Genomic DNA, 22063 nt, shown 5'->3' on the forward strand with positions numbered 1-22063 from the left:
CGGTCACTATCAATGGACCACCCCGTATATACTGACTAGCACCGACGGAAAATTCAGGTAGTAAATACTTTCTTCATTATTTTCGGTAATATTATAGTATATTACTCCTGTACTATACGAACTGAAATGTTGACTCACTAAGGTTAGATGTGAGTTTGCCATGCGAAATAAATTTTTAAATGAATAAATGTATAGAAGATACCGACTTGTAAAATCAGATCAGTCTTTTTGACACACCCTACACTTCGTCTGAAAACTGAAACTGGAGAGTAAAAACACAGCAGTATGTGTTAAATGGTTTTTCTGTGTGGTCGGACTGTAGCTTGTATACGGAGAGCGGTAAACGTGGCAGGAGTTGTTGTTTCGAAACGCTTGAGTGCCGGACCGCGCCTGTGGCGTCTCTTTCCCTTTCGGCGACACGGGCAGATTGGTTCATGGCGCAGAATACATTACGCTCCGTAATGGATGATCTGGCAGCCTCCAAGCACCTCCCACCACTCGTCCTCTGTCCCTTCCCTCGGCCGACTACACACACACACACACACACACACACACTCACACGGCGATGAAGTTCAGTGTTTTACAAGTGTGCGAACGACCGCCAGTAACGCGACGCGGTATGAGATGAGCCGATATCCGATCCCCGATAACGCCCCACGCGGCCCGCGCGCTGTGATAACGCCGTTACGGCAGAAGCCGCCAGCGCTGGGAGATCTCCACCGTTGGCGGCGTGCCCTGCAACAACATGGCGACGCCTGCTACTGTGTGCCTTCCGCTAACATTCGAGGCCAAGAGGTCGTGACCTCAGAGATTGATTACTTGTTGCGGTTGTACGCTGCAGTCACCGCTGACCTACAAGCATTGTTGGATCTGCCCTGCCTGATCCCTACATTCCTACCAACAGGAGGGCGCAGTGACAGATGTTGTTAAGTATCAAAGAGGGGTCAATGTCACCTAACCACATCCATTTGAACCTACTTGCTGCTGTCGCATCAGTGTTTAAGAAGGGTAGTAGGAGTAACCCATCGAACTACAGAACTATATCATTGACGTCGGTTTGCAGTAGGGTTTTGGAGCATATACTGTATTCAAACATTATGAATCACCTCGACGGGAACGATTTATTGATACGTAATCAGCATGGTTTCAGAAAACATCATCGTTCTTGTGCAACGCAGCTAGCTCTTTATTCGCACGAAGTAATGGCGGCTATCAACAGGGGATCTCAAGTTGATTCCGTATTTCTAGATTTCCGGAAAGCTTTTGACACCGTTCCTCACAAGCGACTTCTAATCAAGCTGTGGGCCTACGGGGTATCGTCTCAGTTGTGCGACTGGATTCGTGATTTCCTGTGAGGAAGGTCGCAGTTCATAGTAATGGACGGCAAATCATCGAGTAAAACTGAAGTGATGTCAGGTGTTCCCCAGGGAAGCGTCCTGGGACCTCTGCTGTTCCTGATCTATATAAATGACCTGGGTGACAATCTGAGCGGTTCTCTTAGGTTGTTCGCAGATGCTGCTGTAATTTACCGTCTAGTAAGGTAATCCGAAGACCTGTATCAGTTGCAAAGCGATTTAGAAAAGATTGCTGTATTGTGTGGCAGGTGGCAGTTGACGCTAAATATCAAAAAGTGTGAGGTGATCCACATGAGTTCCAAAAGAAATCCATTGCAAATCGATTACTCGATAAATAGTACAATTCTCAAGGCTGTCAATTAAACTAAGTACTTGGGTGTTAAAATTACGAACAATTCAGTTGGAAAGACCACACAGATAATATTGTGGGGAAAGCGAGCCAAAGGTTGCGTTTCATTGGCAGGACACTTAGAGACAGCTTACACTACACTCGTTCATCCTCTGTTAGAATATTGCTGCGCGGTGTGGGATCCTTACCAGGTGGGACATCGAAAGGGTGCAAAAAAGGGCAGCTCGTTTTGTATTATCACGTAATAGGGGAGAGAGTGTAGCAGAGTTTGGATGAAAGTCATTAAAGCAAAGACGGTTTTCGTCGCGGCGAGATCTATTTACGAAGTTTCAGTCGCCAACTTTCTCTTCCGAATGCGAAAATATTTTGTTGAGTCCAACCTACATAGGTAGGAATGATCATCGAAATAAAATAAGAGAAATCAGAGCTCGAACAGAGAGGTTTAGGTGTTCGTTTTTCCCGCGCGCTGTTCGGGAGTGGATTGGTAGGGAGGTAGTATGATTGTGGTTCGATGAACCCTCTGCCAAGCACTTAAATGTGAATTGCAGAGTAATCATGTAGATGTAGATGTAGATTCATTCCTTGGTCTCCCTTAAAATTTTTACCCTTCACACCTCCTCCATTGCCAAATGGACGCTTTCGTCAAGCCTGAGGTTGTGTCGTACGAGTTGATCTCTAAAACTCAAGTTGTTCCAGAAATTTCTTATCCTCAGTTCGATTCAGTGCCTCATCATTAGTTAATCAATCTTTCCATTTAATATTCACCGTTTTCTTGTAATACTACATTTCAAAAGCACCTATTCTCGTCTATGTTTCACTTCTACACAAGGCTACACTCCAGACAAATAGCTCCGGAAAAGATTTCCTAACACCTACATTTATATTAGATGTTAATACTTTCCTCTTTTCCAGGAACGGTTTCGTTCTACAGCCAATATGCATTTTGCACCCTCTCTATTGTAGTCATCCGCAGTTATGTTGCTGCCAAAATACGTTAAGAAATCAGACACTAAAAGCAGTAGATGCATTTTGCCAATCTCATCTTTATTACCTGATTTATGTCAACTACATTCCATTATCCCGTGTTTTACTTATGTCGAAGTTCATATAACCTGTTTTCAAGCGAGTATCCGTTTTGTTTTACTGCTCTTCGAAGTCATTTGCTGTTATGTATACAGGGTGTTACAAAAAGGTACGGCCAAACTTTCAGGAAACATTACTCACACACAAATAAAGAAAAGATGTTATGTGGACATGTGTCCGGGAACGCTTAATTTCCATGTTAGAGCTCATTTTAGTTTCGTCAGTATGTTCTTCCACCTACGCTGAATGGAGCACGTTATCATGATTTCATACGGGATACTCTACCTGTGATGCTAGAACATGTGCCTTTACAAGTACGACACAACATGGGGTTATTGCACGATGGAGCTCCTGCACATTTCAGTCGAACGGTTCGTACGCGTCTCAACAACAGATGCGGTGACCGATGGATTGGTAGAGGCGGACCAATTCAATGGCCTCCACGCTCTCCTGACCTCAACCCTCTTGACTTTCATTTATGGGGGCATTTGAAAGCTCTTGTCTACGCAACCCCGGTACTCTTGGTGCTCGTATTGTGGACGGCTGTGATACAATACGCCATTCTCCAGGGCTGCATCAGCGCATCAGGGATTCCATGCGACGGAGGGTGTATGCACGTATCCTCGCTAACGGAGGACATTTTGAACATTTCCTGTAACAAAGTGTTTGAAGTCACGCTGGTACGTTCTGTTGCTGTGTGTTTCCATTCCATGATTAATGTGATTTGAAGAGAAGTAATAAAATGAGCTCTAACATGGAAAGTAAGCGTTTCCGGACACATGTCCACATAACATATTTTCTTTCTTTGTATGTGAGGAGTGTTTCCTGAAAGTTTCGCCGTACCTTATGGTAACACCCTGTATTTCTGATCTAATGAGTTTATTATAATTATATTTTTGCTTTTGTTTAATGTAAACTTCAAACTTTTTTCTGCTATCCTGGTGAAGGATGGAATCCATCACAAGTAGCCTGAATGTCATATCAAAGCTCCTGCGATTGTTACGTCCTTATAGTGAAATGAATCAATATTCAGTGTTATGAATGTTAAAATGAATTCAGCCTGTTCATGATCGTTCTAGAATACGTTGAGACATTTTATTACGTTGTCAGACGTTATATATCATTCTTTGAATGAACTACGGTAAAGTGTTTTATGAGACACAACGAATACTAATTGAATGATGCATACTGCGTTATATATTCAAGAAGATTATTTCAGTTGTGACTATTAAGATATTTTAACCAAGTGTTGAGACGTTTGTGAAAAAGTTCTTTAATTTTGAGAAGTGCTAGAAATCAGAAATATATATTTGGCATTATTACACTTCGACAACGAATACTTACAAAAGAATATTTATCCGTTTCTAAGACAGGAAGGAGATACAAGATGTCTGTTGCTGAAAAACGTACTTTGACATTACATGGGAAACAATCCAGTTAATGTTGAAAAATATTATTTTTAAGTATAGCTTCCAACACGGAAACCAATGATTCGCTGATTTTGTTCAGTGTCTGTTTAAACAACATCGCTGGTTGCCTGGGTGGTGGACAAAACCAATAACGGACCAAAAAAACAATATTCATATCTTTTTAAAATTATTCCTCAAGTGAGGTGTACCTGCAGAGATTCACGACGCTAACTATATACAATCAAATTTCGTCAAGAGTCAGACGAAGTTTGAGTAGTGAATGGACACAAGGAAAATCACGCCTATGTCCCGAATGTCTCACTGTCCCACCACTAATTATGGGAACAATAACATGTTGGTATATTAACATTATTATAGCTGTATTCGGAACCACTTCATATTAAATTTTCTTACTCTTTTCTCGAAAGATATCCACTGAAGAGCCAAAGAAACTGGCACCTAATATCGTGTAGGGCCCCCGCGAGCACGAAAAAGTGCCACAACACGACGTGGCATGGATTCGACTAATATCTGAAGTAGTGCTGGAAGGAACTGACCATGAATCCTCCTCGGCTGTCCATGAGTCCGTAAGAGTACGAGGGGGTGGTGATCTGTTCTGAAGAGCACCTAGCAAGGCATCCCAGATACGTTCAATAATGTTGATGTATGGGGAGTTTGGTGCCCAGCGAGAAAGTTTAAACTCATAAGAATGTTCTTGAAGTCACTCTGTAGCAATACTGGTCGTGTGGGGTGTGGTATTGTCCTGCTAGATTTGCCCAAGTCTGTCCGAATGCGCAATGGACATGAATGGCTGCAGATCATCAGACAGGATGCTTACATACGTGTCACCTGCCAGAGTTATATCTAGACGTATCAGGGGTCCCATATCATTCCAATTGCAGACGCCCCACACCATTACAGAGCCTCCACCAGCTTGAACAGTTCCCTGCTGACATGTACGGTTCATGGATTAATGAGGTTGCCTCCATACCGTTACACGTCCATGCACTAGATACAATTTGAAACGAGACTCGTCCGACTAGGCAACATGTTTCCAGTCCAATATCGGTGCCGATGGGCTCAGGTGAGGCGTAAAGTTTCGCGTAGTGCAGTCATCAAGGGTACACGAGCGGGGCTTCGGCTCCGAAATCATATTTTGATGACGTTCCGTTGAATGGTTCGCACGCGGATACTTGATAATGGCCCAGCACTGAAATCTGCAGCAGTTTGCGGAAGGGTTGCACTTCTGTCACGTTGAACGATTCTCTTCAGTCGCCGTTAGTCCCGTTCTTGCAGGATCTTTTCCCGGCCATAGCGGTACCGGAGATTTGATGTTTTACCGGATTCCTGATATTCACGATACACTTGTGAAATGGTCATACGGGAAAATCTGTACTTCATCGCTATGTCAGAGATACTGTGTACCATCGCTCGTGCGCTGACTATAGCACCATGTTCAAACTCTCTTAAATCTCGATAATCGGCCATTGTAGCAGCAGTAACCGATCTAACAATTGCGCCGAACACTTGTCTTATATAGGCGTTGCCGGCCGCAGCGCCGTGTTCTGTCTGTTTACAGATCCATGTAATTGAATACGCATGGCTATACCAGTTTCTTCGGCGCTTCAGTGTATCTATGGTATACGAAATGTTGAACTACATTGTGTGCAGGAATATTTTTCTACACGTTTCATGGATACGGGAATTCATTGAAGCAAGCTCACCAGAAAATTTGTTAGTCACTCCCTTAAATAAGGACTCTGCTCTCTTTGTAGCGCTGTTGGTTATGTACACAGTAGAAGCAGAGGCAATAATTTGAAACGACCAATCAGTGTTTCTAGAGATATTCGGCGGGATTAACTCTTCCGTTACGAATTTTTGCTGTAGCTCAAATGATTCGTCTTTTTTGTTGTTTCTTAATACTGATTGCATTAGAGCACTTCCTAAGAGCAATATCTGCATATTGTTACTTCCCAAATTGTTTATTTCTAAGCACTGAAATTTGTGACCAAAGACTTACTATGTAAACAAGTAACTATATACGTATGTTTTTGGATAGGGTCCGCCTTTAGCAAAACACAATTTTGGTTTTAACCCAAACATGTTTCACTGCAGTTGCAACATCTTCAGTGGGCTTTTATTTTTCTTCTGTTACAGATAAAGAATGTTCTTTGCTGTTTGTATATATGTAGCTATTAGTTTTTAAATCGTAATTACAGATATTTGAAAGGTTACGTATCCGTATGGGCCATCCGGTCCCAGCGGGGCTATAAAAGTCTGCGCAACTACGTCCGGTCCGCAGTATAATAGTGACTGTTGTTGCCTCTCGTGAATAATGTTGTTTTCTTTCCATTTGCTTAGGAGAAATGAGTACACAGCAGCGCTTAGGTGGCGGTATGAGATGGAAAATCGTCGGTAGGCTTGAGGCAGGACATTCCAAAGCTCAGGTTGCAAGAGAACTTGATGTGACACCAAGTATCACCTCGAACTTGTGGAAGCAGTTTAAAACTAGTAGGACAGTGACCAGACCTTCCAAAGGCACTCCTGAATCGCTTGTTAACAATATGTCCATTTTCACAATATTTGAGACTAGTGCGGGTGCCATTTCGGACTTCCATTATTATAAAACAAAATATGTTCTGGATGAAATCTGAGCACGAGATTCTTCTACAAACCTAGCAGCGTTGCCAACTTATGCGTCTCGTCTTTATGAAATGATTCCATTACTACTTCTTGAGAGTTTGTTGAATGCAGATTAATGGGTCTCAGAGCGATAAAGATCAGACTGCGAAACTGGCGGACGATTTTGACCAGTAACGTAGCGATCGCGCAGTGGACGACATAAACAACATGATGACTTTACATCATACCATTAGCGATATTTTGCGACATAAAGAACGCACCAGGTTTTGCTTAATAGAACGGGGAAAAAAATGCGTATCATAATTATTGCGATAAGTGTATCCATGTTATAAATTAAAGCACCGCTCCCGCACTTACCCCTCATCCGACCCGTCGCAGTTTTAACTGCATGTGAAGGTTAATGGCAGTAATCACTGTAGGAATTTTTATTCGTTTTTAAATAATAGAAAAACTAAGTTACGAGGAAGGTTTGTGCGTAAAATTTATTACCGCTACCCCAGACGAGTCGGGCGGCAGTAGATACTTGTGTGATGCTGGGGCAGGTCGCTTGTCGCGTGTTATGAAGAGAAACATTTCTTGGACGTGAAACGGATTCAGTATCGCAATTGGTTCAATTGGCTCTGAGCACTATGGGACTTAACATCTGAGGTTATCAGTCCCCTAGAACTTAGAGCTACTTAAACCTAACTAACCTAAGGACATCACACACATCCATGCCCGAGGCAGGATTCGAACCTGCGACCGTAGCGGTCGCCCGGTTCCAGACTGTAGCGCCTAGAACCGCTCGGTCACTCCGGCCGGCTCAGTATCGCAAAAACAAGTTCTGCGGCTGTAACGGTCATTACGATGCAGAGTATGAAATAAAATTAAAGTTTGTTTTCGTAAATAAGTCGAGGTGCTACCACAATATAGACTTTCACTTTTCAACTGAAGCAGAGACTGCGATACATACTTTCAAATAGAAGTAGTTTTGAGTAATTAATGGAAATCTGTTTGACAAAGAATAGGCGCTGGAAAGAAACCGAATACAGCGTTGTAAAGGCAGCTGTACAGCTGAAGTACAAGCCACAATATACAGTGCAAACTAAAAAATATTATTTATCGTAAGTGAATCTAAGCCAGTATCGTAAAATACCCTTCAGCTATATAGTTGAAGTAGAGAGTGATATTTGTAGTTAGAAATGTGAGTGTGATTCAGTAATATATCAAAATTGTTACCTAAAATACTTTAGCTACTTATTGAAAACAAAACGACTTGAATGTTATAAAAATTCGTTACAGCTTTGTTGTGGACCATGATCAAAGCCGTGAATTGAAGAAAACATAGTAAGGAAGAAAAGACCGATAAATCGACTAAATATTACTACTCGTTATATAAGTACAGAGAACTGCAACTAGTCACTCTCTAGAAATAGTTATTTAATCTATGAACCAGTTTTCTAACCTTTCAGGCTCATCTTCAGATGGTGCACAGGAGGTTACATATATACTTCAAAGCGTAACATTGGTTGCTGGCGCTGTGACAAGAAGAAGAGACATGCTTCACCACAGAGTCAGCAACCAGGCATTACCCTTTGGGTTTTTGAAAAAGAACTCCCTAGTTTTAAGTATAATGGGGAAATTAATGAAAAATTCCGTCGATGAGTACATATCAACTTTCGTTTAATGTTAGTAGATGTCAACGTGGGATGCATTCGTCGCCCTGCACACGTCGAGACGATATTCCACTTCTCGCCACGTATTCTCCAACATTTCAGGTGTAAGTGTCCCAACCGCCGCGAAGATTCTTTTCCGTAAATGACTGATGTCTCTGATCTTTTCGCTGCAGACAACATTTTTTATGTGGCCCCAAAAGGAAACGTCCGGTGGGGTTAAGTCTGGGCTTTTTGGTGGCCAAGGTATTGGGCGAACCCTGCCTATCCACGTTCCAGGAAAGCGAGTGTCAAAGCCGCGCGCACATGGTTACTGTAGTGAGGTGGGGAACCATTTTGTTGGAAAAACACGAGCCCCTTTTCCGCCTCAATATCGTCTATTTGGGGAAAGACGTACTCTGTCAACGTGTCACAGTAAACGCCCCCGTTTATTGTTTTTGCTACAAAAACGAGAGGACCAATCACATGATCTTCCATCAAACCGCACCAGACATTAACTTTGGGAGAGTCAAGTTGATGCTTAATAACTGACCCAGTTTTCACAAGCCAAATAACACACTGCGCTTTCTGTTGCGGAGTACACATTGTTGCTGAGTTGCTCTGCAAGCACGCCTGGAGCGAACTGAGCAAACAGAGGACAGAAGCAGCACTGGTGGCGTCTTAAGGTGAAGCAGGCCTGCCAACAGCAGGGGAGACAAACTTGGAGAGTTGATGAATCAAACACCACAAACTAGAATTGTGTATGTTACTCTGTACAGATTCAAGGGCACATGAAAACTACGGAGTTATTTTTCAAACACACAGTAGATATGTAACCTCCTATGTACCATCTGAAGATGAGCCTGAAAACGTTGGAAAACCGGTTCTGTAGTAAATAAGTATTTCAAAAAAGTGACTAGTGCTGTTTTATGTATTTATATTGAATAAACAATCACGGGTTCTTGAACATTCGTAATGGATAAGCTTAGTTATAGTTTGTATTTCCTCCGAAACACGTTTTGTTTCTTGTAACTAACAGAGATTAAAAATGTATCCAGAATGAGATTTTCACTCTGCAGCCGAGTGTGCGCTGATATGAAACTTTCTGGCAGATTAAAACTCTGTGCCGGACAGAGACTCGACCTCGGGACCTTTGCCTTTCGCGGGCAAGTGCTCTACCAACTGAGCTACCCAAGCACGACTGACGCCACGTCCTCACAGCTCAGTTGGTAGAGCACTTGCCCGCGAAAGGCAAAGGTCCCGAGTTCGAGTCTCGGTCCGGCACAGAGTTTTAATCTGCCAGAAAGTTTCATTAAAAATATAATTTCTCTTAAAAAAAATTCAAAATGCGCGCCGAGAAGTGACGTCACAGTAGCCATTACCATTACAGTACTGGTCAAAGCCGACGGTTAGTATCGCAAATACCTCTTGAACTGGGTCAGAGTGAAAGCTGTGTCGCGGTATTTTGCGGCTCACAACAGCATGCAGAACTCGCGTGGACTGTTTGAAGGTCCTTGCGCTATGAAACACGGAGTGGAAGAAGACTTATGTGATTTGACAAGTACGGGTGCTCACCTCCGTTTCAGGTAGTTGACATTGGAGGTGAAGGACTGCTTGAAGCTGGTGAAGGAAATGTTGGCGGCGGTGTGTGGCCTGCAGGAGTGGAAGCAGCCCTGGCTGGCGATGGCCTCGCGGTGGCGCAGCTACGGCGGCTGGGCGCTCGCGAGTCTTCTGCAGGTCCTGCTGCGCTGTCGCGGCTGTCTGCCGTCAGGCCGTCTGAAACACAGCGCAACACACACCCTGAGCTATCAGCTGGCTGCTGTGGCGGATCTAAGTTTTAATTGTCATCACGGCAGTTGGGTGGCCTTAACTACACTACTGGCCATTAAAATTGCTACACAACGAAGATGACGTGCTACAGACACGAAATTTAACCGACAGGGTGCAAATGATTAGCTTTTCAGAGCATTCACACAAGGCAGGCGCTGGTGGCGACACCTACAACGTGCTGACATGAGGAAAGTTTCCAACCGATTTCTCATACACAAACAGCAGTTGATCGGCGTTGCCTGGTGAAACGTTGTTGTGATACCTCGTGTAAGGAGGAGAAATGCGTACCATCACGTTTCCGACTTTGATAAACGTCGGATTGTAGCCTATCGCGATTGTGGTTTATCGTATCGCAACACTGCTGCTCGCGTTCGTCGAGATCCCATTACTGTTAACAGCATATGGAATCGGTGGATTCAAGAGGGTAATGCGGAACGCCGTGCTGGATCCCAACGGCCTCGTGTCACCAGCAGTCGAGATGACAGGCATCTTATCCGCATGGCTGTAACTGATCGTGCAGCCACGTCTCGATCCCTGAGTCAACAAATGGGGACGTTTGCAAGACAACAACCATCTGCACGAACAGTTCGACGACGTTTGCAGCAGCATGCACTATCAGCTCGGAGACCGTGGCTGCGGTTACCCTTGAGAGTCAAATTCTGTGTTGAGGTTGACGCTGCATCACAGACAGGAGCGCCTGCGATGGTGTAATCAACAACGAACCTGGGTGCGCGAATGGGAAAACGTCAATTTTTTGGAGGAATCCATGTTCTGTTTACGCATCATGATGGTCGCATCCGTGTTTGGCGACATCGCGGTGAATGCACATTGGAAGCGTGTATTCGTCATCGCCTTACTGGCGTATCACCCGGCGTGATGATATGAAGTGGCATCGGTTACACGTCTCCATCACCTCTTACTTGCATTGACAGCACTTTCAACAGTGGGACCCCCCCCCCCCCCCCCCCCCCCCCAGGGACTCAGCATTCATTTGCTGAGTACGGGCTTGGCGACCCCGGGGTCCTGAGCTGGGGACTGGTCAGCGCCGCCAGTCTCCTGTCACCGTAAACCCCGGACATGCTTCAGCGACCACCGCATGGCGCAGCGGTGGAATGTTGTGTACTGCGGGGAATGGTAATCTTGGCTTGACCGCCTGGATTGCGAGGAAGGTAAACCTCTATAAAAAAACCCTCAATCTTACGATGTGCTGCGCGCCTATAAGATGCATGGCTGTTGGGGTGGAACAGTCGCAAGCGGGCAACCTCTGGGGCACCTGCCGCACCCCAGTTGTATAAGGCTTACTCAGGCACGCGGGGCTCTGTCTGAGCGGACCTTTAGTTCCCTAGCTGCTCGTGGGACCACAATGGACCCTTCGACCTCTACATTTCCCCCTACCAGTGGATTGGGTATCCCACCGGTAGGAAAACACACCCCATCGAAAAAGCGACTTCGTGCTGCGAGTCCTCCAGCGCCTGGTGTTACTAGAGATTTATCAGACTGTCGTAACAGAGCACATGCTAATAATCAGAATGTGTTTTTGATTGTCAAACGGAAGGAAGGTAGCTTTGAGAGAGTTTCTCCCTTTTACATCCACAAGGGTCTTGAGGGAATTGCAGGAACGCTGAAATCTGTGAAGCGTCTGCGCAATGGGACTCTGTTAGTTGAAACTTCTAGTTCCCGTCAAGTCACTTCTCTTAGGAAAGCAACCAGTCTCGGAGAGTACGCTATCGAGACCTAGCTCCACTCCACTTTGAACTATAGTAAGGGTGTTGTGACATGTAGAGACTTGGTGGATATCCCCAAGGACGAGTTGAAATCTGAGCGGGCTGACGAAGGTATTGTCGACGTGCAGCATATTATGAAACGAGTCGATGGGGACCTAGCCAAATCTGACTCGTTTATTCTCACGTTCAATTGCCCAAGACTCCCAGAGCATGTTAAAGCGGGTTTCTTACGTTTGCCAGTACGGCCATATTTCCCTAACCCAATGCGCTGTTTTAAATGTCAGCGCTTTGGGCATACTACGTTGGGGTGCAATGGGATAGCCACTTGTGGTAAATGTGGTGAGCCTGCCCATGAAGGAGCCGATTGTTCATCGCCTGTGAAGTGCGTGAATTGCTCTGGGAGTCACCCTGTCTGGAGCCGGGTCTGCCCCACCTATCTCGAGGAACGGAAGATACAGGAGATCAAAACATCTAAGCGCATCCCCTATGGTGAGGCCAAGAAGCTCTTTAAGGCCATGCAGCCTCCTGTGTTTACAACATCTTTCGCTTCCACTCTGCAGAAACCGGTACAGTTGGCCACTGTTGCTACACAAACGGAGGCTGCTAGTGTCAGCACTAATACCTGCATTTGCCAGTGCACTTGTGCTGCTGCGGTTGTTTTGCAACCTGCAGCTCTCCCCACAACGTCGGACAAGGCCGTGGTTGCTGACATTGGGGTACTTCTTGCACCTCCCCATATGGCACCTTCTGCCCAGGCGAGTAAAGCTCCAACTGTTGACAAGGTTCTGCATTCTAAGCCCCCCAAGACGAATACGCCGAAGGTGTAGGTTTTGCCACCTGAGGAGACTAGTCAGGGTCAGTCCGATGACGATGCCATCGTACTAACTGACATCCCCCTTGGGTCGCCATCGAAGCTGATGGGCATTGATGTCGACCGGGGGCGATCTTCTCGCCCCAGGAATAAATCTCCGGCCAGTATGGGCTCTCCTCCAAAGCACAGGGGCAGGGTGAAAATTCAGCCACCCTGATCACTGGCTCCCATATTACAGTGGAACCTGAATGGGTTCAGGAAGCATGTGGCCGAATTACAACTCCTTGTACGAGAGCGCCCCTTGTGCTTATGTCTCCAAGAGACACATTTCGATGGGGGAAAGGGCAAAGGCTGGTGTTGCGGTTTTTGTCCATGACATGCATCACTCATCTGAGCTCCCTCTCGTTACGGACTTGCAAGCAGTTGCAGTTGACCTTCTTGTGGGGCGGAGGCTCACAATTTGTTCCGTTTACTTACCGCCTCAGGATGCAATAGACTCTGAGGCTCTCACAGACCTTATTACCCAACTCCCCCGCCCATTTCTCCTTCTGGGGGACTTCAATGCTCATAATGTCTTATGGGGCTCTACGACTACTTGCCCCAGGGGTCGCATTCTGGAAAGCCTCATGGCATCCGAAGAACTGTGCATCCTCAACTCTGGTGCTCCCACTCATTTCTGTACTGGGTCGTCGTCAGCTATTGACCTTTCCTTTTGCTCTCCAGCACTCGCGGATTCTGCTCTGTGGGAGGTTGCCGCTGACCTCCATTCTAGTGACCACTTCCCCCTTTGGATTCGCCTCCTGGATGAGACTGTGGCATTACCAGTGACACCCAGGTGGCACCTCTGCAGAGCTGACTGGACACTTTTCAGCGATTTAGCTGTTTTGGAACACCGTGCCAGCGTCCACGAATGGGTCGACCATGTTACAGCCGTGATCTCTCATGCTGCTGAATTGTCGATCCCACGGTCCTCAAGTCATCCCAAGAGGCGCCCTGTCCCTTGGTGGACCACTGAGTGCCGCTCAGCCATCCGAGCCCGCCGTGCAGCTCTGCGCCGCTTCAAGTGCCGTCCCTCAGCTGACAATCTTGCGGCCTTTCGGGTGGCAAGGGCCAAGGCGCGGCGAGTGATTAAAGAGAGCAAACGACGGTCATGGCAATCGTTCCTGAACTCCATCTCCCGCTCCACTAGTTCTAAAAAAGTATGGGAAGCTATCAGGAGGAATTCCGGGAAACGCAGTCAACTACCTGTCACGGCATTGCTGCATCAGGGTTGTCTACTCACGGCGCCGAGAGACATTGCCCAGACACTGGCCATGTATTTTGCCGAATCTACTGCCACTATTAACTGTGATCCAGATTTCTGCCGCTACCGCACTGCCATCGAGAGGGATCACTTGGACTTCCGGTCTCCAAATTCTGAACCCTACAACTGCCCCTTCACAATGTGGGAACTGGATTCGGCGCTGTCTGTGGCTCATGATACTGCGCCAGGTGATGATCAAATCCTGTACAGCATGCTGCAGCACTTGTTGCTGCCATCCAAGGAAGTACTCCTGAATTGTTTTAATATGATATGGTCATCCGGCACGTTCCCTGACTCGTGGAGGGAGGCGATTTTGGTTCCCCTCCTCAAACCGGGAAAGGACCGAATGCATCCCAGTAGTTATCGGAGTATTGCTTTGACGAGCTGTGTCGGGAAGACATTGGAACGCATGGTCAACCGTCGCCTGGTTTGGCTGCTCGAGACCAGGCAGCTCCTTAGCCACTCTCAGTGTGGCTTTCGGAGATGTCGTTCAACTATAGACAACTTGACCCTGCTTGAGGCGGCCATCCAGCAGGCCTTCCTACGTAACCAGCATTGTCTAGGTGTAATCTTTGACATTAATAAGGCGTATGACACTACTTGGCGCCGCCTTATCCTCAATCAACTCCATCAGTGAGGCTTTAGTGGCCATCTCCCCATCTCCATTCGGTCCTTTCTTTCCCGCCGCCTCTTTTCGATATCGGGTTGGTAATGTGCTATCTGATTTGTACGTGCAGGAGAATGGTGTTCCTCAGGGAAGCGTTTTAAGTGTCACCCTCTTTGCCGTCGCCATTAACAGTATCACGTCCACTATCCGGAGTCCTGCCCAGTGCTCCTTGTTTGTGGACGATTTTGCTGTTTTCTGTCCTTCCTCCAGTCTTGTCACTGCTAGTCGGCAGCTGCAGCTTACGATAAAGCGATTAGAGGCATGGACTGCGAAGACGGGTTTTACCTTTTCTGCAGACAAATGTGTGTGTGTTCATTTTAAACGTTCTCGACGTGCTTTTACCTCCCCTGAATTGCGTCTGAGGGACACCATTCTTCCTTTTAGAGACACTGTGAGGTTCCTGGACCTCACTTTTGATTCCAAGTTGTCGTGGTTGCCGCACATTAAAGACCTCAAGGTGCGGGCCCTGAAGGCGCTGAATATTTTGAAGTGTCTGAGCCATCGGTCCTGGGGAGCAGATCGGGCGCGTCTGCTGCAGTTTTATAGGGCTTTCGTCCGGTCGCGTCTTGACTATGGATGCACTGTGTATGGGTCAGCGAGGCCTTCGTATCTGAAGATTCTTGACGCAGTACACCATGAGGGTATCAGGCTGGCTACTGGTGCCTTCCGTACCAGTCCCATCCCCAGCCTGTGTGCTGAGGCAGGGGAACCGCCGCTCGCCACCCGGCGGAAACTCCTGATGGTGCGACGGGTGTGTCAATTCCTTGCCTGTTCTACCTCCCCTGCATACCCTACTGTTGCCCGACCGCCTATGGAACGTCTCTTTTCCAGTCGTCCAAGGGCAACGAGACCATTTGGGATTCGTGCCAAGCATTTGCTTGAGTCCCTTGGTGTGGAGCGTGTGGCACCCCAACTCCAGGGTTTTACCCGCCTGCCTCCCTGGTTGCTCCAGAGGCCCAGCGTCCTTTTAGACTTGTCAGAGTACCGGAGGAGCTGCATTCCTGCGTTTGTTTTTACCTCCTTATTTTACGATATTTTAAACCAGCATGCCGACCATGTACCAGTATTTACGGATGGCTCTAAACAGGGGGACTCTGTTGGTTGTGCTGTTGTTTTCCCTGATCGAGTCGTCAAGTTACGGCTTCCTGCAGTGTTTACCATCTTTGATGCCGAATTGTTTGCGATATTGCGGGCATTGGAGCAGATGAGATGTGTTCCCAGTCTTAAGTTTCTCATCTGTTATGACTCCCTGAGTACCCTTCAGACCATGCAACACTTGTACCCAGCGGATACGGTCGTCCAGAACATCCATGATGCCCTACTCCACCTGCAACGGCAGGGGAGGGAGGTTTCTTTCTGCTGGGTGCCGGGGCACGTGGGTATTAGGGGAAACGAACTGGCGGATGTGGCTGCCAAAGATGCATGTTCCCTCCCTCACGTTGTTGAATGTGCCGTCCCCCTCCATGCTGTTACCTCCCTTTTGCGTTTTCGTGTTATGCGTCAATGGGAAGAGGAGTGGCTGGCAGTCGGTGAAAATAAGCTGCGTCTGGTCAAGGCCACCACGCGGCCATGGCGTACGTCCTACCAGTCATGCAGGCGGGATGAGGTTCTCCTCACTCGCCTCCGCATCGGGCACAGTCCCTTAACGCACGGTTTTTTACTCCGGCGGGAGGACCCCCCAATCTGCAGTGCTTGTGGCGTCCAGATTATTGTGTGCCACATTTTACTTGAGTGTCCTTTATTCTCTGACCAGAGGGCGGTGGTTTCCTTGCCACCGGATTTGCCCTCTATTTTGCAAGACGACGCAACGACTGTAGTTAAGGTCTTACGGTTTGGTGTCCTGTCCAATTTGCTGCCTCGGATTTTAGGGAGAGGATTTTAATGTGCTGCTGGGTGACTGGCTCACCCAGGCTTTGGGTAAGAGGTCCGCCAGTCACGATTACCTACTTGTTTCACTTCGATTTCTGTTCTCTTTTCCTTGTGTTTCCTTTCCTTTTTTTGGTGCGTTTCTTCTCCTCTTGTTTTGCCTCTGTATGTGAGGATTTGTAACTGCGTCAGGTCTGTGTCTTTTAGCCGTTCTCCTTGTTCGCTGTCCGTCTTCGTCCCTTCACTGCATGTGTTCCTGTTTCTATGCGTTTGGGCGCTGATGACCACGCTGTTTAGCACCCGGAAACCTCAAACCACGCACACACACACACACACACAACAGTGGGAGTTACATTTCAGATGTGTTACGACCCGTGGCTCTACTCTTCATTCGATCCTTGCGAAACCCTACATTTCAGCAGGATAATGCACGACCGCATTCTCCAGATCTCTCACCAATTGGAAACGTCTGGTCAATGGTGGCCGAGCAACTGGCTCGTCACAATACGCCAGTCACTACTCTTGATGAACTGTGGTATCGTGATGAAGCTGCATGGGCAGCTGCACCTGTACACGCCATCCAATCTCTGTTTGACTCAATGCCCAGGTGTATCAAGGGCGTTATTACGGCCAGAGGTGGTTCTTCTGGGTACTGATTTCTTAGGAAATTGCGTGAAAATGTAATTACATGTAAGTTCTAGTATAATATATTTGTCCAATGAATACCCGTTTATCATTTGCATTTGTTCTTGGTGTAGCAATTTTAATGGCCAGTAGTGTAATTGTGCTACCAGCTGGATTAGTCATTGAGAAAATTTGGAGAACTGAAATATATGTTACACCAGCGGCCTAGCCGCAGTGGTAACATCAGTTCCCGTCAGATCACCGAAGTTAAGCGCTGTCGGGCTGGGCTAGCACTTGGTTGGGTGACTATCCGGTCTGCCTAGCGCTGTTGGTAAGCGGGATGCACTCAGCCCTTGTGAGGCAAACCGAGGAGCTACTTGATTGAGAAGTAGCGGCTCCGGTCTCGTAAACTGACATACGGCCGGGAGAGCGGTGTGCTGGCCACATGCCCCTCCATATCTGCACCCAGTGACGCCTATGGGCTGAGGATGACTCGGCTGGCGGTCGGTCCCGTAGGGACCTTCCAAGGCCTGTTCGGACGGAGTTTAAAAATATATGTTATGTTAACAATGGACCTAGAAACTGCGGAGAGGCTCCGTCCCCGCTGCAGCCGCAGTGGTCCACAACCCCACGACGACTCCCGCGGTCCACTTCACCCCTCCGCCGCTCCACACCGAACCCAGGGTTACTGTACGGATCGGCCCCCGGTGGACCCCCCCCCCCCCCCCCACGCGAACGTCTCACGCCATACGAGTGTAACCCCTATGCTTGCGTGGTAGAGTAATGGTGGTGTACGCGTACGTGGAGAACTTGTTTGCGCAGCAATCGCCAACATAGTGTAGCTGAGCGGTCTAAGGCGCTGCAGTCATGGACTGTGTAGCTGGTCCCGGCGGAGGTTCGTGTCCTTCCTCGGGCATGGGTGTGTGTTTGTACTTAGGATAATTTAGGTTAAGTAGTGGGTAAGCGTAGGGACTGAAGACCTTAGCAGTTAAGTCCCATAAGATTTCACACACATTTGAACGCATAGTGTAGCTGAAGCGGAATAAGGGGAACTAGCCCGCATTTGCCGACGCAGATGGAAAACCGCCTAAAAACCATCCACAGACTGGTCTGCTCACCGGACCTCGACACAAATCCGCCGAGCGGATTCGTGCCGGTGACCGGCGCTCCTTCCCACCCGGAAAGCCGTGCGTTAGGCCGTACGGCCAACCGGGCGGGCACAATATATGTTACTATGAGGTTTTTCTATAAGCCTTTTTTTTAAATGTACAAGGGTCATTCATTAATTAAAGAGACAAATTGGTCTGGAGAAAAAAGCGTTTACTTTTACAAAAAAAAAAAAAATACTTTTTCTATTTTTCAACATAATCCCCTTGAACGTTTATGCACTTGTTCCAACGGGCTACAAGCTTTTTTATTCCGGCTGCAAAGAACTCTTTTATCTTGGTGTTTGAACCAATTTCCCACAAAGTTTTCCACGTCCTCGTTGTCCTGGAACCTCTGCCCACGTAATGCCTCCTTCAGTGCAAACAAACAAATGGAAATCACTAGATGCTAAATCAGAACTGTAATGGGCATGAGGCAGTGCTTCCCACCCAATTTTATCGATCGTTTCACGGCTTAGTTGAGCAATATGAGGACGTGCGTTGTCCTGCTGGAGAATCACAGTTCTCCTCTGAGATCCACGACGTCTCTCTAATGGTTGGCTTCACCTTGTTTAAAAGCAAATCCGAAAAAATATTGGCTGTTCATTGTACGCTGCTCTTCGAGATAATCGCAAGAAACTGAACCTTCAGCATCCAAAAACACCGTCGACATGACTTTTTCTGCTGGTGCTTTGGTTTTGAATTTTTTCTTGACAGGTGAGTTGGTGTGCTTCCACTCCATGCATTGTATTTTTGATTCTGGCTCATAATAGTAAACACACGTTTCACCACAAGTTAAAATTTTGTTGAGGAAGTGATCACCTTATCCTTCAAATGGTTCAAATGGCTCTAAGTACTATGGGACTCAACATCTGAGGTCATCAGTCCCCTAGACTTAGAACTACTTAAACATAACTAGCCTAAGGACATCAAACACATCCATGCTCGAGGCAGGATTCGAACCTGCGACCGTATCAGCAGCGCGGTTACGTACCGAAGCGCCTAGAACCGCTCGGTCATAGCGGCCGACCATTCCCCTTCATAACGTTCCTTTAGCTCTGTGCACACTCTCAGCCTTGTTTCCTTGTGTAGCCGCATCAACTCCTTTGGGACCCATCTTGCACATGTTTTGCGGTACTTCAGCTTGTTACAGATAATGTTATGAACTGAACCAGTACAACTTGAACCTTATCAACTATCATTTCCACATTCACACAGCGGTCGGCACGAATAATGTCATCAATTACTACGATGTATAGTACATGCTGTACCTGAACTAGCCATTGATAACTGGTGCTTAATTTGCAATGCAATCAGACGTCTTACTGGTTTGCATATTAACTAGTTTTCCTGTTTTCCACTCCAAGGATAATTTCTATCTTCATGATATACGTATATATGTGTAGTTCTGGTTAGGACACTCCTCTGACGAGTGATTGTGATTTTAATGGCTGTACGGAACCCACTGGGGTATTAGTATGATTGCCATAGTTGTGGATAGGTGTATTTAGGATTCTTATTGAGCAGACAGCTCAAATTTATTGAATTAATTTACAAACAGGCACTAGTACTTGTCATAGGGGAAGTCTAAAATTGTGGTTGTACAGTGGAACCTGCGTGTTAATTGTTGAGATTTTCCCAGTACAGTAATAGACAAAATGGACAAACTGTACTAAACTGGTACTAATCGAGTAAACGCACGACAATGCTACTATTACTGCCATAGTGTGTCCGCGAAGGCCCATCACCTGAAGAGACCGCATTTGGGGGCCTATATAAGTAAAGGCCAAAGGTGAGGATGGAGCGTAGGCATTTTGTTTTATTGTTTTCTGATTTGCCATCGTTTCACGTGGGATGATTATTGTTGCGCCTCACTTACTTGTCTCGTCGTTGTGGTGCTGAAATAGCTCAACAAAGCCTAGTGATTGGGAATAAGCTTGGAGTTCACACATTTTCATTAGAACTAAATTTAACTCCCCTTTAACATTAACTGAAGCCTCCAAGAGACGAAAAGAAATAACTTATAATTTGAAAGAAACAGAAATAAAGGAAAAGAAAGAATAACGCTAGCTAAAAGAAAACCTCCTTATTAGCGCTAATTGCTTGGATTTTCTCATTGTGATCATTTCGCGAGACATGTGTGGAAGGAAGTAAGTGTGATATGTTGTCCGACTCTTCCACGAACATACTCTCCCAGAATTTCGACAGCAAAATCATCGAGATGGACAAAGCCTCTGTTGTAGCGTCCGTCATTGAAGTTTGTTGACCATCTCCAAATTGTGACGCGCCAGCTAAACCATCCCGTGACGAAACGAGCCGCTCCCGGTTGAATCTTCGTTATCTCTTCTATTACTCCAACCTGGTAAGGGTCCCAGAAAGAGTACTCAACAGCCTGTCGAGCATTCTCTGCAGACCACTTCTTCCATGGATGAAGTACATTCCCTTAACCAACATCCTATGAATCTCAGCTTGACATCTGCTTTTCCTACGGTTTGTTTATGTGGTAATGTGGTAGTTGGACATTCAGTCGCTGCGTGTAGTTACTCCTATAATTTCATAGCAGGTATTATTTCCAATGATTTGTCGCCAGTACTGTAATCGTACAGTAGTGATTTCTTTGCCTATTTTTGTACGATAGGTTACATTTATTTACGTTCTGGGTCAACTGTAAGTTGCTGTACCAATCATCAATTCTTTGCTGGTCGTCTTGCAGTTCGTTGAGCCTCATCATCTGTGAACAGCCTCATGGAGCTTACGACGTTATCCACTCGATCATTTACATTTACTGTAAACGGTAATGATCCTGTTGCACTTACTTTGTTTCTCCCTGAAATTACCTTCACAACTGTCGATGTGCTGAGGGAAGTCCTAGATCCAGTGTCAAATCTTAAGACTGTAAGTATTGTGGAGTGTTCCCTTATTCCATCCAGCTACTGACTGTGATGCCAGTAGTCTGCAAGGCGAGAGAATATCCCTTATAGAGGCAGTGGGCTTGGCGCGACTGCTTCGTGCGTCTACTTGAACCAGTCACGTAACGGGAATCTGTGTACGTTTCTATGGCAACGCCTCATTGTTGTCGCAGCAATACACCCGACTGTTAGTTTAGATTACGTAATCCTAGGACAACCAAGAGAGCTGCCAGCTCCCAGGAGTCTTGTTTCGTTATACCAAGTATAGATTTAATCGTCCGGAGTTACCTGAAGTGCAATGGTCATGTAAAAATAACTGTTGTGATATCAGATGCTAGACTGAAATAGGTTTCGTCGGAGGACGGATTACGTTCTTCTTACAAAACACAGCAGTATAAGTTTATTTACTGAACTGAGTTTAAAAGTTGCAACAGGTGTTCCTCCAGTCATCCTGATGTGGATAGTGTAAGGTTTTCCAGATGAACGCTGGGATGACTCTTCCTAGCAGGCCATAATAGCTACATTTTCTTTTCCTTTACAGTTATTGCGTAGAATTTTTGTACTGAATGTTTTGTTTTCGCTAATCGACAAGCCAGTAATGCTATTACTGTGTTTAGAAAGAATTTCATCTGTCAGTTTCACATCTTAATTTGGAACTTTTCTCCAGAACTGACGTAATGAGATTTGAAATCTCGATCGTGGACACGTGCTACT

The 22063-nt window shown here is 46.4% G+C and overlaps 1 long non-coding RNA gene across 1 annotated transcript in view; it reads right to left on the bottom strand.

Annotated features, from left to right (window-relative positions):
* The window catches only part of LOC124622663, a 383452-nt gene that overhangs the window by 102395 nt on the left and 258994 nt on the right, over window positions 1-22063 (bottom strand). The window contains exon 2 of the long non-coding RNA XR_006980670.1: window positions 10046-10246. This is a non-coding gene — a long non-coding RNA (uncharacterized LOC124622663). The remainder of the gene's footprint in view (window positions 1-10045; window positions 10247-22063) is intronic.

The sequence above is a fragment of the Schistocerca americana genome, chromosome 7 (genome assembly GCF_021461395.2).
Source record: "Schistocerca americana isolate TAMUIC-IGC-003095 chromosome 7, iqSchAmer2.1, whole genome shotgun sequence".
NCBI lineage: Eukaryota > Metazoa > Arthropoda > Insecta > Orthoptera > Acrididae > Schistocerca > Schistocerca americana.